Source organism: Parasteatoda tepidariorum, chromosome 7, assembly GCF_043381705.1.
Source record: "Parasteatoda tepidariorum isolate YZ-2023 chromosome 7, CAS_Ptep_4.0, whole genome shotgun sequence".
In the NCBI taxonomy this organism is placed as follows: domain Eukaryota; kingdom Metazoa; phylum Arthropoda; class Arachnida; order Araneae; family Theridiidae; genus Parasteatoda; species Parasteatoda tepidariorum.
In genome coordinates, this window is record NC_092210.1 from 31,860,446 (window position 1) to 31,882,289 (window position 21,844).

The 21,844-nt window shown below is 25.3% G+C and overlaps 1 long non-coding RNA gene across 5 annotated transcripts; it reads right to left on the reverse strand.

Annotated features, from left to right (window-relative positions):
• Positions 1-1,090: 1,090 nt before the first annotated feature.
• On the reverse strand, positions 1,091-21,146 carry LOC122269542 (uncharacterized). Of its 5 annotated transcripts, none has more exons than XR_011637237.1 (4): positions 15,141-21,146; positions 7,601-10,217; positions 6,064-6,445; positions 1,091-4,752 (listed from the first exon to the last, which is right to left on the reverse strand). It is a non-coding gene; the product is annotated as an uncharacterized lncRNA (long non-coding RNA). The 5 variants fall into 5 exon arrangements; XR_011637238.1 differs by lacking the exon at positions 15,141-21,146 and having other exon boundaries at positions 1,091-2,612; positions 4,487-4,752; positions 7,601-11,596; XR_011637240.1 differs by lacking the exon at positions 15,141-21,146 and having other exon boundaries at positions 6,193-6,445; positions 7,601-11,598.
• Positions 21,147-21,844: the final 698 nt, after the last annotated feature.

Consider the following 21,844-nt stretch of genomic DNA (forward strand, 5'->3'; position numbering starts at 1 on the left):
AACATACGACTCTACACAAAGAAATTTTAATGAAATAAATTTTTATTTATATATGAATAACATATTAAATCCTGAGGTACAAGTGCATATTATTTCTAAATGTAAAATTCAGCTTTATTTACAGCACTGGCAATTATGTGAATATATTGCTATAAAATTATCTGCATGTAACAAAGCAAACTGGGATCTTTCAATTCAAGTTTTAAATTTCAAAACAGAGTGATTAGTTCCTAAAATAAAATTTAATCATAAAATTTGTAAAACATGATAGATTTAATCTCGAATTTACAAAAATGTACCTTTAAATATTATTTCTAATAAAATTTTAACATATTAAAATTACGTTTTTTAATGAAATTAAATAATACATACCTATTAGTTTTGCAAATACTTATTTTTGAGTTATGCTATAATCAATTAGAATAGTTAAAAAAATTATTCTTAGTCAATAAAAATGAATGGCAAGTTCTAACTTGCTATTACATTTTAATTTTGTGACAAAAATAACACAATTTTATGTTGACAATATATATGTTTTTTAAACAAATATTAAGTTTATTTTTCAATACAGTTATCATTCATTAGTATTTTATTACAACTATAACTAATTTTCTATCAGAAAAAATTTAATTAAAGCAACAGGTTTAATTATTTTCTAATTTTTAAAAAATATTTTTTTCTCATAATATACAACTTCTATGAGAAATGATTTAATACTCAGATCAAATTAAAGAATTTTAAAGAGATAATTTCTTATAATTAATTTTTAAAAAAAATACATAGAATTTTCACTTTAAGTAACAAAGCACATAAGAAAGAAGCCAGACTCTTTTTGTTTTTTATTTTTACATATTTAAGCCCAGGTAACTAAATTTGAATGAATTTTACTCAGCAACTAAACATATGACTCATAGACTTCAAATTAAACATAAGCTTACTTTTATATTTTTCTTTATTTAAGTCTGACAAATACTCTTAATTTTTTATTAAAATTAGATGTTAAAATGTAATGTTTACAATCATTGAAGAGGTTCATGGAAAGCTATGGGANTATTAATCGTATTATAAAAACATTGAAGACCATTAAATATTTATTCCAGTTTAATTTTATTACAGGTAAAAGTCAGATGAAATTTTAGTGTTTACTTATACAACACTATTTAATAAATAAAAATATTTTCACAGTAAAATTTATGAGCACTAAATGAAAAAACCCAATTTTCCCCGGGTTTTTTCAAATAAAACCCAATTTTCCCCGGGTTTTTTCAATAAAACCCAGGCGGGTTGGGTTTTTTCAAAAATCCCCGGGTTTTTTCAAACCCTGCTCAAATCTGATTAAAAGTCAGTAGCTTGTTGCAGCAAATCTTGCAACAGACTTTGACAGAATCTTTGGTGATCGATTTTTTTGTTGTTGTTGGCATTAGATTTAAGTATATTGTGAATATTCAAAAATAGCATAGCGGAATATTGTTGTATAAGGTCAAAAACGGAGCTGTACAGCAATTTCTTTTTATTTAGGTATTAAATATTTTAACAATATTATCTATCCATGGTTATTGATATGTAAAATGTTATAAGATTTTAAAATGCAATCTTTAAAAACTATCACAAGTTTTAAAATTTTTAATGTCCTAAAATATGATTATGTTTTTGTATAATAGTCATCTTATATTTGTTGAATTGATACATTTTCTGATATTCCTACGGCACTTCAAAATTATAAGACAAGTATTCAAACATGAAAAGGCTACACGTAAAAATATAAATTTTGTTTAAATCCATACTTTGAAACACATACTTGGTAAAACATTTTAATTGCTTTAAAATTCTGTTAAACTAATAACATTAAATAATTAAGATACTTGTGACCTAATTAGTAGTAACTTGAAAGCAATGACATGTAATAATTCACATTAGTTGCTAGCTATTTAAATTTAATAAAAAAGTATTGAAAGTATAAGCCATGCTTTATTACTTAAAGTTTTTTATACATATTAACTTTTAAATCTGTAATTTTCAGAAGCAAAGCAAGAACAAATTAAATATAATGGAAATTAAAAAAGAAAAAACTTATATCTAAGTGATTTTTTGCATTTTCATACCAAGGGGGGAAACACAATTTTAGTCTTTACCTCTTGTTTGATAAAAAATAAAATGTATTAAAAAATTTCCAATCCAAGAGATCTCAATATAGCTGCTTTATAAGAAAATATAATTGTTTGCTTTTTAGTTATTTTCAAGAAGCATATTAATTTATATCAATAAACAAATTAAAAAAATTGTTAATATTTGGGAATGTATTAACACAGATTTGTAAATTCTTTAAATTTCAATGGAAAGATCGATGTGGCACATGATATGACGTCGCAAACTACTTCTTTGGGAAAATGTTTTACCACATTTAGTACACTTATGTGGACGTTCACCCGTATGAGTAACTAGATGAATTTGAAGATGACTCGAGTTGTTTGTCGAATATGGACACAAGCTGCAACGATGTCGCTTAGCTGGACCGCTTCTCCACCTTAAAATATTATTGCGATTTCGAGACTTAACATCAAATGAGGAAAAGAGGTTTGGATACTGATATAATTGCACACCACCTAATAAAACTGAAATAAAAATTATTCCAGTTAATTTATTACTACACATTCATATTACAAGATTCAATAAAAAAAATGTTTTATAAGTTTACAAAAAAGTTTTTGCGTTGAATAAAAATTCAAATATATTATGCATGAAAGGGAAAATAAATTCATTATGCAGTGACCATTAGTTTGTGATCATATGAGTCCTAGAAAACTTTTAATTCCAATAAGTAACTGAAATGACAATGCAGGTCTCAATTTTTGTAACCAGGAATAAGGTTCAACACAATATGCAACAAGTTCTGTTCATTCATGTGAAATCTCAGCCCAAACACGAGCGTTGAAAGCATTGAAATGATCTTGGATTTAAAATCAATGCAAGTATTTACGTTTTGGCTATAATGTAAGTTAACTTAGTAAAGTCACTAAATGTAAAAAAATCTGCAATTGATATTTAAGGTTTATTTAGTAATATACATTGTTTTATTTAGTAATATACGATTTTATCTTAAATGGGCAGACAATACATGAAGAAAGATTCAGCTGTTTCCTTTTATTATTTTCGTAGTATTTAGTTATTAATTTGTAATTCATTTGAGTGAAAAGAAATTAATTATTTGTTATAAATATAATTGCTCAAAAATTGCACTTTTTTTAATAAATATAACCCTTTTATTGCAGTGTCTGTATTCATTAGCCAATATTTATTCAGTTGACCACTGAGAATTATTTTTTTTAGGTTCTAAGTTAAGCTTTAGTAGATCTGGGCCAACTTGAACAGTCCAAACCAAGATAAACCAAGATGTGTTTTAGTTTAACTTATTTTAAAAGTATTATGCAATATAACAAAATATCATTGGCAAACAGAAAGATAGCACTACAACTGATTTCTATTATTAACCCTTTTTTCAAGTTATTATAATTACCCAACTAAATGATTTGGAAAAAGATGCATTTGTTTGAATATTTTTCATTTTAGGTTGAACACGTTTTGGCAAACTAAGCAACAAGTAAAATAAATATAATTCCATTTTTCTGATTAAATGCAACAATAGATCTAACAAATAAAGGTCACTGCAAGAAGTGAAATAAAGTATAATTTATAATTAAATACATTGATAAATAATAATTGCAAAAGACCATATAAAAATACTATTCTCACAACTAAAAAAGATTCTCAGTTGACTCATATACAGAAGAAAATGGTAGTTAATATAAATAAAATAAATGTTATTTTAATCAATCAATAAAAATATTTTTTACGTGTAATTAGCAACAAACTACTTATGCATCATTGTATCAATATTTAAAAATAAAACCAAAACATTAATTTTTATTTTAAATATTAAAACTAATATTTTATATTCAATAACACTAATGTTTTTAATCTAATTTTATAGAACTATTTTAACTACAATATGTGTATAAGTTATACTTTAATTAGAAATTAACTAAATTTATAACTTAAACTAGCATAAAAAGCAATACAGTCATTTAAAATGAATTCATGAATAGATAATATCTAAGTTAATACAATGAATGAATAACACTTATGCATTCTGACCAAAATTATACATTGACCTTAGAGCAAATTTTATAAACAATACTTTTGTAAAAAATATAAATCAACTTTTTAGTAATAACTTGAACATTGACACATTATTGTTATAAACATGTACAATAAAAAAAAAATTCCAGAAAAAGAACTGAAGGTATTATAAGGTATGCTTGATACAACTTTTGTTTTCTTGAATATTTGTTTTGAGATGACAAAAAAAAACATGTATGAAAAAATAATATGAAGAATATTGATAAATAACAAATTTGTACGAAAATAATTAATCTAGGTGATTAATCATTATTGTCAATTTTAATCTTCTTTACTCACTGATACTTACTTAGTTGTCAAACAAAAAACACTATTTCATTTAAAACAAATTAGTTTTATGCTGATGAGTAAGCAGGTGTCTCACCAAAGTTGTTTTTTGTGCAAATCCTTTGAAACACTTTGTACATTTATATGGTTTTTCTCCCGTATGAGTATTTAAATGTGCTTTATAGTTAGTGGAATAAATAGTAGAATAAGAACACAGTGAACAGTGATGGGTCTTGGGAGATTTAGAAGTCCAATGACTATATGTGTTAGCCTTTCGCAACTTTATACCTGTAAAAAAATTTATACTTATTTTTGTACAGTATGAATAAAAGCTCAATTTCGTTAAATTAATTACTAAATTTGAATGAAAAGCAATTTTTGCATAAAAATGGTGATTGAAAAAATGATTTTTCTATCATTACCTTTATCATATAAGTTAAGTTTAAGAAATAAAAAGACAAATTCAGACTATATTGAAATACTAAGAAAAAGTTTAGAAGAATGCATGTTTGAAAAATGCTTTAGTAAAATCTGTTGCAGTAATAGATTAAAAATACTCTTTCTCGTATAAATATCAAATAATTGAACTCGTTAAATCAACAATTCAGTTGGTCTTGGAATTACCAATTTTATTGTATTTTATATAAAATAAAAAGAAAACTATCCGTACAAATAGTTAGTAACACAGAACATGTATTTTTATTCCTGATTTCAGTAATCATTTGCATATTTTAATGCTTCAATTATCTAATAATATTACAATATTGATTTAAAGCATGTTGGAACAGAAAAATTATTCTAAATTGTTGTTTTATTAACAAATTACACGCTTTAATTAATAATGCATAAAAGAGATGTGGCAGTAAAAACACGACAGATACAATAACTTTTGTCAAGTTTGATAGAAATTATTGGATAAAATAATCAGAATCAATTTCTCAAGTGTTACATTTAAATGTGTCAACTACACATTTTAGGTCAAATTTAGATTAATACAGTATAAGTTAAATTTAAAATACATTACAGGGATAAAAACTAAAAAGATTCAGCCGGTAGTTCACAGACTAAATAAAATATATTACAAGACTAAAATATTACTATTAAGTACACATTTGCCATGCTTTGTTTCTATGTCTCTGTCAGTTATTAATAAAGTTAATTTAAATTTAAAAAATTACAATACATAGAATGCATAATCATCTTTAATCAGGATTTCAGCCAATTTGAAATTTGGTTTGATATTAACACTATTTTTTTTTGTGTGTGTTTCACTAATTTTGAATGCAACTAAACACTAAAAAAAGTAAATTTGTGAATTACCCTTTAGTTAAGCATCTTTTTAAACTGTGTATATTGAACTGTTAATTGGTTTGAAATAATTTTGAATGAACTTAATAAAGAGAACAATTCAAACTTTTTGAATAACTTGTCTCAATTATACAAGATTTGATTTCATGCTCTAAAAATAGCAAATAATTATGAACCAATTCATCTTTATAAAATTTCGTAAGAAAATTTTAGTTTTTTCATTTATATATAATTTTTTTCAAAAGTCATAAATATTCAGAAACAAAATATCAGTTAGAATAAATTAGATACCTCAGTTCCTTTCATACAATTTGTGCATGGATTCAACAAATCAAATTTTTGTAATTTAAAAATTATTAAGTTGTGACAGAGTTATTAAATTGTGTATAAAAAAAAATTGCACGTCTGTACTAATAAAACCTTTCTAAAACTTGTTTGGAAGATCGTAAATCAGCAACAACTTAAATTTTATGGGTAGTAAAATGTCTCTTCAAAGTTGTTCTTTGGGCAAAACCTTTATGGCAAATGACACAAACAAAAGGCTTTTGACCAGTATGAGTATTTAAATGTGCCTTGAAGTTAGTTGATATCAGGGAAGAGTAGCTACAAAATGAACACTGGAAAAGTTTAGGTTGCTTGATAGAACTTCCATGGTGCACAACATTCCTCCAATCTAAAATTACGAAATAAATTCAAGCAGTTTAATTTTTAATAAATAGTTAGTATAAAAATTAAATTCAGCAAAATAAATTGTCACAAATAGGAATAAATGAAAAGAATATGGAAAAAAAATTTTTTGAGAATAATCATGGGAGTTAACACATTAGAACCCAAAATAATTCATGTGGTTTTCTATATAAAATATTGTAATTTTTTTAATCATAATCTAAAATTTATAATATTAAATACTAAATTATAATACCAAAATTTATATTATAAATTTATAATTATTATTATAAATTATAATACTAAAATTTATAAATGTTAAAAACATTTTATTCAAAAACTGTAAAAGAAACAACCCAAACTAGTAAAAGCGTTTTTATTTAAATCAAAGTAAAAGTTTTCAAATTGTGCTTGTACTTAAAGTTTTTTGAGAGGTGAGGTGCACAATATAATTTTTTGTTAAATGATTATAATTCAAATATCGAAATTTCAACTACAAAATTAAAAAAATTTATTTATACAAAAAATTTTGTGGGAAACATAGTAATTTCTTTTATTTAGGGTGATTTTAAAATCATGGGACAAACTTGGATGGGAAGTAAAGCACATCATAAGGATTATATATTGCATTGGAACCCATGTCCAGAAATGTCATTGTATGCTGCTAGGGCCAAAAGAATAAACTTTTTTACATGTACCTTTGAACAGGCATTTTTATTATCTAAACTATATTTATTTAGTGTTAATTTTATCTAATAATTGTCGAAAATTGCATTCAAATTGACACGCAAATAGTTGTTTTATAGTAATTTAATGATTTGACGAACTTATCAAATTAGGCATCAAATCAGTAAATTACAATTAAAAATCCAATACTAAATACAATTTTTGACAATTATTATAAAATATAAAATCAACAAGAAAGTAAAATAATTTAGAGAAAATAAAAGCACTTGTTCAAAAACAAATGTAGAAACAGTTCGTAATAGGCATACAGTGACATTTCTGGTGGTCATGGGTTCGTACGCAATTCTTAATCCTTATGATGTGCCTTATTTCCCCTTTAATTAGTCCCATGATTTTAGAATCACTCTGTATATAGTAGCTTATTCTAGTAAACCTCCTTAATATTAGTTCTAGCTTTTTCGTACCAGTATCTCACCTATGTTATTTAATTTGATTGAATGTATAGTTTAAAGGTTTAAGCTAGCTGAAATCCACTATATCGCAGAGCACATGAGCATTATGTACACATCGCTAAGAGATCAAATGGTCTTTTAAATTAAACCTGTAACATAAAAAAAAGTTAAGTAGATAAAATTACTGGGTTGTATTTAGTATTGATGAGATTTGTATTTAGCGAAAAAGTATAGATTGATACAATAGAAACAGTTATTTTGATTAAAATTGGCTATTGACATTATTGTCTCAAATTTCCTAATCTAAAACAAAAGCTATTTAAAAGTTTCATAGTAAATTTGGTTAATTATTAGATTATCATTAGTTTGTTAAAAAGTTTCTATTAGGCAGTATATGACTAATTTGGACAAATATAGTTTTTGTATAATTTTTTTTTTTACCAAGCTAATAGATATTAATATACCAATTTTTATTTTTTAGCAAATTTATTCAATTTACATTCATTTTTAAAATTAATAATAGCAACGTCCTAAAAAAAAGCTTCATGAACATATAACTTGAAACTGATTTGTGAAACAATAAAAAGTTCTGAATTTATTGTTTATACACAATGGCTGAAACAGGAACACTTGCCATTTTCCATTTTAGATTACAAGTCAAACATTAATATATTAAAGTATATATTTTCAAGTCAATAACATTGCTAAAAAAGATATATTAAGTATTATTACAATACAATTAACAAAATTGTAGAAATTATTGACTTGCAATGTCTAACTCAATTGGCATCCTTAACTTAAAGCTAGAACAACCAATATCAATCAACTTTTATAAGCGAGAACAGTCAGAGTCAAACTTAACAGAAATGATCCAATGCCATGCCATTAACATAAAAATAGTAAATATATATTTCACCAAATATATTAACCAAAAATTAAAAATAATTTCTGAAAACACTGAAATAATGAAGCTTTAGCATGTTCTTGGATAGAAATTTAAATAGCATATAAGTCAATAATTTAAAAAATACATATAAAATTAGTTTTAATTTACAAGAAAAGAAACAAACTACATAAATGTCAACTTCTCTTAAAACGAAAAAAAAAAGTTACAATATATTTATGCTAAAAAAATGACTAGAAGCCAGGTTGATACAAATACAAAATTCAAGCTATCAATCAATAGTGATGCATGCATTCAAGAAAATTTTTTTTAAGTATAACAATACTTATAAAGAAAGATATTTTCAATTCACATTTAGTTTCCAACTGAAACTAGCCCAACACAAGATATTCAAAAAGAAACCTCAGTACAAGAGCTGGAGGGCCTTTAAAACTTTTATGACTGAATTTCACTAATTTGGATTTTAAAAAAAAATTTGGGTATTATTCAGGCAACAGTGAGAACTGCAAAGAGAATCGTTCTGGAGAAGCTAAAACCCAATGTTTATGATATGTATTTATAAACTTCAACTTTATTTCTCAATAAAATATAAATAAATAAAAACATATATAAGTTTGATTTTTATTTATAATATTTATTTATATGTATAATATTTTTTAAATAATTGAAGAATAGTTTCTCAGCCAGAAAACAATGATTATTTTAAACAATAAATCAACAAAATACATTTAATTGAAAAATTCATACCTTACAAGCTTGAAATAAAATTGCAAAAATAAGTTTTTTGAACGGCAAGCATGTGTTTCTCTATGTGAAACTAATAAAGCCTCGGCAACAACGAGGGCACTTAAAGCTGTGATGACTCGGGGATAGAGCATTTGCCTTCCAAAGAGGTGAATCTGGATTGAATCCCAGCAATGGCTGGTCGTTACGAATTCTGCACTAATTCACAGTCACCAGTGTCTGACAAAAAATATCGTCAGTGGTAGACAGATCATGTGTGAGAGTCCCCTTGCCCTCAGGTTAACTGTGGGAGGTTTTCCTCGCCATGCAACACAAATGCAGGTTCCATCAAAGTCCTCCATGAAGGCAAATTTCTCCCAATACTTGATCCATGAGTTGCCTTGTTTTCTGGATTGGGTTCAATATAACAAAGCTACAGAGTTGAACATTAATAGCCAGAAAAATCAAAAAGTTGGGTCGGCTGTTCAACAACAGTTATAAAATAAAATGAGAGCACTTATAAAGCCTATATTCAGTGTGCATACTCAAATGATATCATGTGATAACATTAATAAAAATTATAACATATACAAGTTTGATTTTTATTGATAGATGTGTTGTTTTAAACAAAGGGAGGAATAGTTTTTCAGCCAGAAAACAATGATTATTTTAAACATTAAATCAACAAAACACTTTAAATTGAAATATTTATACCTTACACGCTTGATTTAAAATCATAAATTATCAGAAAAATAAGTTTTTATGTACAGCAACCATATGTTTCTTCATGTGAGATTTACTAATAAAGCCTCGACTACAATGAGGGCACTTATAAGGCCTATATCCAGTGTGCATACTTAAGTGATACTTAAGATGAGTCGTATACATTGATGAATAGTTGCAATATGGACACTTGTGCATCTTTCTATTTAAGATCTTCCCATCAGCTCCTTTTATAGAAATATTTCGTTGGTAATTACTAAAATTCTCATCGGGTGCTACAAAGAAAGCCACTGAAAATAATTAAAAAGAAATGTCAACTTAAATATTTAAAGATTAAGCTTGTTTATTCTAAAATTATTAGCTATCTGTTAAAAAATATATTATAACTTATTAGAAAATTATGAAAATAAGTTACACTTCTGCATTGGAAAATAACAAACAAAAAAATTATTTTATCGAAATGAATGATTATTAGTGTAAATTTTTAAATAGCATGAGAGACAATTTTCAGTTTAATCACAAACAGTGCTAGAAACTAAAAATAAAAAAATGAAAAAAAATTTATAGAAAACCTCAGAAATTTATATTGATTTCATTTTATGCTTAATTTTACACTGTGACAGGTAAATTTATGCATAAATGGTTAAATTAAGACAAGTAAAGTTAAGCCTAATCAAAAAAACTGTATTACTGCAATAGTTTAACTATAAGTCAATTTAAGCCAACTGAGGGAAAAAATAAAATGTTTTGAAAATGTTATATTGCTAAACAATACATTTGCAATTTTTTTAAATAAATACACAATCAGATAGCTTTACAGCTATAACGTTTTGTTTCCACAATTATAAAAAATTTTCCATTAATTTTGTAATGATTTAATTGATTCATTTTTGTCTTATATATATTTTAATTAATGTTTTTATATTATCTGCAATGTTAGTTATTAACATGTGTTTAAAGTTAAATATGCCAGAAATAAATTGGAGGCTAAGAAAAAGAATTGTTTTAATACAAATCCCTATGAGTGATTGTTTTTATCATTGATAAAAAGAAAAATGCTTCTTTTAAACCCAATAATATCTTTAATAAAGCAATAAAAATATGTATATATATTTGTTTGCCACATAGGTATTTTATTTGATAAAATCATATTTCGATATAACTGAATGAGCCTGTGACCATGATTCATACAGAAAATTTGGAATATATTCTTGTCTGTTTTTATAGGAGAAAAGAATATAAATAAAGTTTTGATTTGCATGATTTGAAAGTATGACCTTTGGGAAAGGCTGTCAATTTATTTTTAAGAGAAACACATTCATCAACCATAAACTAAACTAGAAACTTAAGATAAGATTTTTCAGAAATATACCTCGTTTTGCTGGATAAAAATAAATAAATAATAATAAAGATAAAAACAAATAATTTTCTTAAACAGAAAAAATCTTTAAAAAAAATCTAAAATTAGTTAATGAATTATAATTTGCCTGCAGAAACAATTGATTCGCAAACCTATCGCTCACTTCCTTGATATTATATGCATACAGTTAAGTAAGCAATAACAGAAATCTCAAGTTAGATATTTTTAAAATTTGGAAAACTTAGAAAACAAAACAATTTATATTAAGAAAATACAATTAGTTAATATCACACTTTAATATTATATTTAAGAAAGAATGAAAAAGAAATAAACATTTTTTTTACAAAGTTTATAACATATTAAATATTGAAAAAAAATAAAGTATAACGTATATAAATCATATGAAGTGCTGAACACATTTGCAATTCATAAATACAGCAATTTGCACAAATCTTAAAATTTTTCAGACATAACATTAATTTCAGAATAAATTAAATTTATCCTATTGGATAGCTCATTTGCGTAAGATATTTATACTATTTATTGCTAAAGTCAAACTGAATATTTGCATCATTCAGTGTTAAAAAAGAAATTTAACAACAGGCAAAAAAAATTTTAAATATTATTTTAATGTACCGGAGTATTTTGAATAGCATAAGAAGAAACAAATAACATGAGTACATGTTTTGAGTACACCTTATGAAAATATGTAATAAATTGATCTAGAATAGAATAGCAGAAATATTCAGGCTTACGCACTTACGAAGTTATACATTTTACCAGAAACCAAATTTATATAGGTAAAGTTTAAATGAGATAACATCCTATTTGCTCTGTTAAAGGACTACTTTTCTAAGGTTCCCACTAATGGAAAACAATGATAAATTTTTGTATCCATTGCTATAATATTACAAATGTAATGCATCATAATTTTTTGATAAAATAGATAACTTTTGACTTACCTATATAAAAATATACACATAATATAAGAAATATTATAAACAAGAAAAAAATGCAGATAATAGTAGAATGATGCATAAAACAATAAAAATACATGACAAAATACTATATAATTTTATTTTATATATAAAATGATATTTACATTTAAATAAAACAATGATAAATATTTCATAAATGGGTATGTAACAAAAGTTTTAACATTAATGGAAAACATTATGCTATTTAAAAACATAGATGTTTCCCTACCTAATGAAAATTTAAACCAGTGACAATTAAATAAAAACAAATCTTTTAAAGACAGAAGACATCAAATTTTCGGAACAATGGTTAATGCTATTTTTACAAGGTGAAATACGAAGAGGTCCCACTATTCTAAAAAATTTATTAATGAAATAGGGATTTAAATTTTTACGATTTATAAACTTCGCCAAATTTGGAACCATACATTTAATTCAATTAAAAACTTAAATAAATCGATTTCGGTCTTTTGAATGTTATTGCCTATTTAGGATAGATATTTGTATAAATATTAAATTATTCACAAAGAAAACATTAGCTTTGAGCTTTATATCATTCATATTAATGGGAAAAAATATGTAGAAAATAAAACATAATAAGTAACCACAATGTTTTGTTAATTCCCTTTTTCTTTACTAATGCAACCTGCACTTAGTTTGATTGGTATAGCATACTTGCCAACTTTTACGTAAAATTTTTCCGAAAAGCAACAAACTTTATACTTTAATGCATCATTCTAGGTTTAAAAAAATTTGATTTAAAATGATTATAGTCACCACAAAATAAATAATTAAAAAATAATATATCAGAAACCTGAAAATTATGCAGTGGATGTATGTCAAATTTTAAAAATGTACTAATTTACTTTAATACTTTTACTACCACTGAGAAAACCCCTTAGCAAAAATCGTAAAAGTCAGCTACGGTAAGCATCTGTAAAGTGGCTGAAGATATTGTCTGAAGAAGAAAAAAAAACACTCTTCTACAAAGTTAAAAATTTTCTGACATGATACTTTGAGTAAATATTAATAAAAAAAGTATTTGGAAACAGTAAAAATATACTGAATCAAGATATATGAATAAACAATTCTAAACTTTAGAAATTGCATAAATAATTTAGCTTCTTTTCTCTTTTGAAAATTTTATCTTTAATTATTTTTTAGTTGAAAATTGAAATTTTTTTTAAGCATTACTATTGTATCTTGGAAATTAATTTCTCACAATAGAAAACTTTAAAAAACAAGTAACACTGAAGCATGTTTCATCTATAATTAAATAATAGGTTCTTGTAACTATTATTACCTATAACTTCTGAGTAAATGAAAACCATAAATAAACCAAATAGAATATAATATAAGTACATGACAATGCACCTTAAGAAGCCCTTCCTCTTCCATTCTAACTCAACTGTCAAAGAGGTAGTTACGAGGAGGGAAAATTCTAAACATGCTTTTAATTTAATTTTCACAAATAAATTGATGATGGATGTTTACTCCATTTGGCACTACCCTTCGATACATGTAAAATATAAGTGCCCATCACAGATACGGAATTTAAAATATAAAACACACGGTATTTTAGAGTCTTCATAAATTTTTTTTCACAAAATTAAGCCAATAATATTCTGCGATCAACAATTTTTGAATGATATTTAAATAGTTAACAGTTATTAGTGTTTAGATTTTTGATAATTATCTTTATTTTTGCAAGTGATGTTAAAGAAAACTTTTAACGACATTCAAATCACATTTCATTTATCTAAACTGCAATAAAATTAGATTCTAAAAAATCTAAAAACTAAGAAACATACAGTTTTAAATTGCTTTAAAATTTTCTGAACTTACAACCTACAAATTTAGGATTTGTATCAATCCAAAAACATGTAAATTATTAATAACTGGACAGTTTATAGCATTAAACAATTAAAAATGTAAGGAATACTGAAGATAAATAAATTTTTATAAGTGAAATACCACTTAATATCCTAATCAATGGACAATAATATCTAGATACTTTTCTGGAAAGTAAAATGCATTACTAGTCATGAAAAGAAAATCCGTAAATTGGGATTGCTGTAAATTGGGAACTTCAAAAATATTTTATATTTTTAAAGGGTGGCAAATAGAGCCATTTGAAATTAAAAAAAAGCATTTTTCAAGAGAGGGATAAGAGTGAGTATCTTTTCCATAGAAAAAAAAGCTTGTACTAGTATTAAATTGTAAAATGTTTCCTTTAACCAAATTGTAACATATTTTATAAATAAAGTTTACCAATTATATAGGACAGTGAGAAAGCTAATTTTCAGAAAATAAAAAAAAAATGTAAAGAGAAAGAGAATTTAATTTTGCAAATTAAGTACTCTTATAATGATTCATTATGTTAGCATATATTTAACTTTTCCAACAACAATAAGAAAATTGATTACCTTTTTTTTTCCGCCATCATACAATTTAAGAAAAGATAAAATAAAGAATTTTAACACAGAACAATGCAGTTTCTATGCTGCAAAATTAAAATAATAAAAATTATTAACACAAACCATTATAACTGTTATGTTAAAGCTAAATGTTTTTGTCTACCTTCTTGCATAGTTCTTTATTAGACATTATTAAATGATGGGATGGTAAAAACAACAAAAACAAATAAAATTGTGCATAAAATGTTGCATTTACGAAAATGTTGACACAAGGATTTCAATAAATTATTTAATAGCTTTTTTCCCTTTCATTTTTCAGTTTACTAAAATAAACGATTAACACAATAATATACTTTATTTATGCAATATATTTGGCTCTGCATAAAATATAATGATTGTTTAAATGATGTTTCAGAGCAAATCGTTTACAACAGAACGAACATTCGAAAGGTTTTTCACCAGTATGTTTCTTCTGGTGGTTCTTCATTGAAGTAATATAGATAGTAGAATAATTACAAAATGGACAAAGATGAACTTTTTTGGCCTTCTTTGGTTTAGAAAAAGAGAACATACTTCCATAGATAACTGAAAGAAAATTAAATTTATTAAAAAGCATTCAAATATGTCTTTGAACCAAAAGAAGTTTTTTGCAAAACAATAACAATCTTTTAAAATATGCGTACATTTTTTTTTAATGGGCATAAAAGTAAATACAGACATTTATAAATTGCAAGTAATAAATATCGTTTATTAATAAGTCATAAGCCAATAGGACAGGACTCATGTGAAAATATATATTATTATTTTTAAAGCTATGTTGTTTGAAAATAAATTAAATATTTAGGTTAAGCAAATTATTAAATGAAAGAAAAGTTTATTAAAAAAATTAAAAACTAAACTGTACTAATGTAAAATGGTAAAAAGCATAAATAGCTTCTTTTGCTTTTTTACATCATAATCATCTTTAAAAATCATAAAACAATAAATCAGGGGAAAAAATGATTTATATTCGCAAAGTACAGAAAGAGATATATGTTATAATGCAATCGATAGAAATAAATTTTAATTACCATAAAAAGTACTTTTTTCTTAAACTGCTAAGCGTGCGTTTTTAAAGCCTAGATATATTTTATATAATTATTATACCAAAGATTTTTTGCTTTTTGTAATTTAAAAATAAAGTTTTTTTAAAAAAAGAGTAAATAAAAGGGTTGATATGTAGACTAAATCTTATACTTTGAAGTTTTTTTTTTTAATTTTATTTGCATTATGGAGTTGTAATAATCTTGAATAGGTGTATGTTAATATATGTTAGCTGTTGAATATTAATATAATAAATGTAATAAAGTATATGTTATTGAATGAATTCTTATCATAACACCTATGAAATATTTGTAAAACACATGTCTGACCTGAAATTTTTTAAGTTGTCTGATTTTAAAATTATATATCTTTGATACATTCCCTATATGATGATAAAAATTGGGAAACACTAATAAAACCAGAAATAAAAAATGAGTAAACATAAGCAATTTTAAACTATTTATATTAATTTTCATTCATTAAAAGCTCTTATAAAATGTTTGTAAATCAAACATCTTTACTTGGCTATTTTTTCCATTTTAAAATTAGTTATCTTTCATAACATAGAAAAATAATAATAAATTAAAACACTAATAAAAACAGCTGTTTCTGCATAAATAAACAATTCAATAAGAACTCAGACATAGTAATAAAATTTTTTCATTGACCTATGTCTCTATTATGAACAAATTTGAAATGTACGAAAAGAAAAATTTTACAGATGTATACAATGCACATACCTGATGACATATAGGTAAACTCGGTTTTAAATATTAAAACTATGTACATCACAAATGCTATTAAACATTGCATACACTCCGCAATGATGTGCATTAAAAAAAACATGATCCATTCTGTTGATAAAATATACATAAAAAATGAACAATTGTTTCAATGAGTGGTAGATAAAAACTTTTAATTAATTACTGAAAAAATTTTAAACATCAAAGAGATTACCATAAAAACTAAATGGTAGGAGGTAGTCAGGCAAAATGGCCACTTTTTTGTTCAGATAACATACTAAAACTGAGCAAAACTGTTGGCATGAATGATTTCAGGGTTAGCTGTAATTTTAGAATTGGTAAGCAAAATTTTCTATAATTTTTTTTAAAACATTTTGTTAGTTTTTATTTTCCTAATGTCTGATTTAATATGAATAGCACAAACTGTTGATTGTAGTTAAAAATTAGTATAATAATTATTCTTTGTTAAGCAATTTGATTTTGTGGTTGTCGTTAAAATGTAATGTTAAACCATTCATGAAATTTTTCCTAAGACACATTTTTCAGTAATGTTGTAAAAACAGGAAGGATCATTCTTATTTGCCGTGGCCGTGCAAAACAGACAACTAGTCATTGGCAGAGCTTTTAAACAATTTATATATTGAATTTCTTTTGTTATTTTTAGGTCAGGAAATAGGTTTATAAATCCCAATACAATTTTGATTTTTGATAAATCATATTACATTGATAAATAATTATTATTTACTTTATTTTGTGAAAAATTACTTATTTTTAATGAGCATTATTTTAGTTTATGTTTATTACAATTTACACTTAATACAAATTTACACTTAATATGATTTGCTTATTTCTCTTACTTTGTACAATTTGAAAAGACATTGTAAGCTACAGGACTTTAGAACAGAGAACTTTCAAATTTCTGGGTCCTTTAGTACAAAAAGCGAGCTCTGATTCAAAATTATTCTATTTATTGCTAAGCAAAATAAAGAATTTCAAAATAAGTTAATTATGTTTGAAGAGTTTTTAATTAGACTGAGAAAACTCCAGAATCAAGGAAAAGCAATAATGTAAGTTAATGTAATACTCAGTAAAAAAATAAAAAGTAAATATTTTTTATGCATATTTGAAATTTGATTATCTTTGGCCTAAACGCCATTTTTTCTCAATTCTCGCTAATAGTAGCATCAGCAAAATCACTGCTGTGTCTTTAGTGTTTAAAAACTATTACAGGAATTGAAACATAATATTAAAATTTCTATTACATATTTTAATAATTTTACTGATTAAAACCTGAGAGTGGTCACTTTGCCCACACATCGAGTATGCGCATTTCCATTAAAAATAAGTGGCTGATAATGAGTTACAAAGTACTCATATAGATATGAAATTGATGAGCAATTAACACCATCATCTTTCTTAAAGAACGAACTCCAGTTTCTTCTGACATAATTTAGCATGGCTTTGTAAACTAGAATTTCTAGTGAAGCACTTATTACAAAGAATACATTTAAATGGCTTTTCTCCTGTATGCCTTTTGAGATGATCTTTAACGTGAGTAGTATAAATTGAAGAATATTTACAAAATGGGCATAAATGCAGAATTTTCTTGTCAATCTTAATTGCAGAAATAATAGCATCTGAAAAGAACAAAGTTGATTATAATATATTTCAGGTTGAAATCTTATTCATCATCATTTTTAAAAGCTATAATCATGAATATTAATAAATCATACATTGATAACTAAAAACAAAAAAGAGAATGATTTTAAAAATTTTTCATGCCTCTGGAAAAAGTAAATTCAAGTTTTGTTAGCATTAATTTTCTTATGTATATATATAAAGATACTTTAAGATAAATATGTAAACTCCTAATATAAGTGAAACTAGAAAAGCAAGTTGTTTTTTTTAATCATTTCTGAACAATTTGCACACTGATCAAATAAAATATAAGCAGTATTTTGATGCAAAGCAAATTTGAAATTCACAAAAAAAAAAAAAAAAATTGGCAACAAACACACTGTCTCTTAAGTTTGTCTGGAATATGTTTCTTTCACTCAAAGTTGTAGTATCAAAATGCTAAAATGGCATACTCTTCTAATCATATCCATTTAAAATTTACAAAAGATTAACTTCTAACTTTTACACAATTTAAAACTGAACAGTTTGTAATTCAAGTACCACAGCAAATCAAATTTTAAGTAAAAGCAGATAATTTTTTTTTTTTAGAAAAAAAAAAGATACACCATTTATAATGTCTTCTTTTCTAACTCTGCCGCACTGGCTCTCTCTACAATAGAATTCCTTATTACTCTTTTCACAGAATTCTTCTTCCAATTTTTTATTTTCATTTTTTTCAGATTTTCCCGAACTTGATCCAGCCATCTTAGCTTTGGTCTTCCTCTTTTCCTATAATAATTTTCTTAGACGATTCTGTTTTCTTTTTTTCTTCTTTCTTTTGACTTGTCCTATCCACTGTATAATTTTAGCTTTGATAAATCTCATGCTTTTCCTTTTAATTAACTTTCGATTTCATGCTTATATCCTTTTATCCATGTTTAATTTTCATTAATGGCTTGATAAATTCTTCTAAGCTCAAAGTTTAATATATTTTCATTGTTGTTGGATAAACTCTATGTTACTTTTGGCCTTATTATTGTTTTATATGTCTGCATTTTACATTTTCTCGAAATTAATTTACTTTTCAGTTATTCATTAATTTGAAACGCTACCTTATCTCCATTTTGTATCTGTTTATTCAGTCATAAATTTCAAATTTATTGTTTATTTCGTTACCAAAATAAGTAAAGGTCTTTCTGCACTGAATAATTTTATCAATTTTTAAATTTCATATTTGTCCTCTCTCTTCCACCTTCGACATAATCATGAATTTCATTTTGATTCCATTAATATTTAGACCAATTTCATTTGTTTTTCTGTAAGTTCTTCTATTAATTGCATTAGATAGTCTATTTTTTACTCTTGCAATAATTACAATATCATCCGTGCATGCACAAATTGTGAAAATAAATTCTAATTCAACAATATGGTAAGCAAAGGCCAGAAGCCATATGAGAGTTTTAGGCAGGACTCAAATCTGGGACAGAAGAGCGTGTAAGAAATTATTTTGGCCATCACTCAATATTTATATAAATGATTTTGCTTTTATGACTGTTTAACACTTTTTATGATAGTATAAAGATTACAATGTCTCAAAATAGGCACTTGCTCAGAAAGTAATACACATTAGTGGCAATTCTTCTACATGCATTAAATACACTTTATATTGAAATAGAATATTCTATTTAATTGAAACACCATGGCTCAGTGGTTGTTGTTTCTAATCCCCAAGAGGTCCATCCTAATTAGACCCCATAAGTCCAAAAATGTCCAGGAAGTCTAAAAACAGAGGAGGTTTTGAAAAAACCTCGTCGATCTTAAATTCGATACAGTTTAGAATATGCTCGGGCGAAGCCTGAGCAGTCCTACATTTAGTGCAAAGTCCAAAAGTCTTTTGCCCCTGAACATACGAGAGACACCTCAAGTGACCACTTGCAAAGCGAGATAAACAAGTCTGCTGGCTTCTAGGTGCCTCAAAAAGCAAGGCACTTCCAGGTCGTTTTCTGAAATACCAACTATGCGGAGGAGGAACCCTCCAGAGGTCCATAAACATTTTTTTGCACTCTGGCTCAGTGGTTCAGGCCCTGAACTGTTGCAGTGAAGATCTGAGGTTAAAATGCAAGCGGTGGTTTGAAGATGATGATTCAGATTGAAGGGTACCAGCTTGTCAGGTATTTCAAAGTGGCCTGTGTGCAATGCTAATAACATTCCCACAATTAAGCTGTTGGTCACGAAATTGTGGTCCTTAATCTTCATGACTCCCTTGGCCAACAAGCTGCTAAGGGATTACTTTACTTATACTTAATAACTCATAATCAATAAAACAGATTTTTCTTTTCAGTCTATAAAATGAAATATACAATTTTATTTAACTTTTACTTAAGCTGAAATAAATTGAATAAAAAAAAAAACTTTTCTGATGTTTTGCTAAGAAGTGATTTATTATATAAAACTTTAAAAAAAGAAGACAGGATTAATAGGTTGTCCCTTTTTCAATTCAGGAGAACACTTATAATTGGTTCTTGAGTTTAGAATGAGTTATCATGTGTTGTTTTGCATTTCCTTTCTGGGTGAAAGATTTTCCACAGATTGGGCAAGTAAAGGGACGTATGCCTTTGTGAACCATTGTGTGATTCTTGAAATGTGTAACTATGCTTGTAGAATAAGAACAAAATTCACACACATATTTTTTAAAAGCTCTTTCTTTCAATTGATGTTTCTTTAACTCCACGTGTGCATTTATTGATTCCAAATCTGCAATAAAGATATTTGTTGTAATCAAAGATAATTAACTTAAAAAGTAGTACTAAATGCAAAAGTGAAATAAAAAAATAAGAAAATAAACTATATTTGAAAAGAATTTTTTTTTTTTAAATTTCTATGCAAAATAAACTTATTAAATAAAGAAATTCTTAAAAATATAACAAAACAGAAAAATTTTCTGAGAACTAGCATGATATTTAAAAAAACTTTGGAGTGATTTCTCAAAGAATGAAGTTGGTTTAAAATGTATAAGAACCAAAAGTGAAAATTTATGAAAAATTAGCCTCAAATTTCCAGCTTAAATAGAAATTAATTATAATTTTCTTTTATCTATAACATATAATTTCTTTTATCAAAGTTATAAAGATGAATATGCATTTCATATCAAAAAATAAGTAATAGTAATTTTTACATATATGTAAAATATTGAAATTGAGCTCTAAATTAAGATTTTTTCTAAAGAAGTAGTAATTAGATTTTGCTTTAATTCTTATTTTTTGAAGCTGATATAAAAATTAAATAAAATTATTCATTTCTTAAAATTAGTTTCACATTTTAATTATTTTAATGTGAAATGTGGATCTGCTTATCAGCATTTTTTAAACTTGTAATATAGTCAACCACAAATTTTACAAGGATATTCGTAAAGCTGATTAATCTTGAATTTTATGAGTCATACGCTTAATGTTTACTAGAGAACACAAATACAGAGTTGCACATTTTTGAAAAGTGAATTTAACTTTCTTTACAAGCTGTAGGTAGAATTATTTCATTAGAGATGGATTTCTTGATAATAAAACCATGAAAATAATTACACTAAATTGACTTTGAGACTATATTTGCTAAAAACAAGTGTGTTCAAAATGATGCAAAACATAATATAATATAGCATGATAATAATATAGATTTTTTTTTTAAAAAAAAAGAAAAAAAAAATACTGATTTCAAGTTAGACAT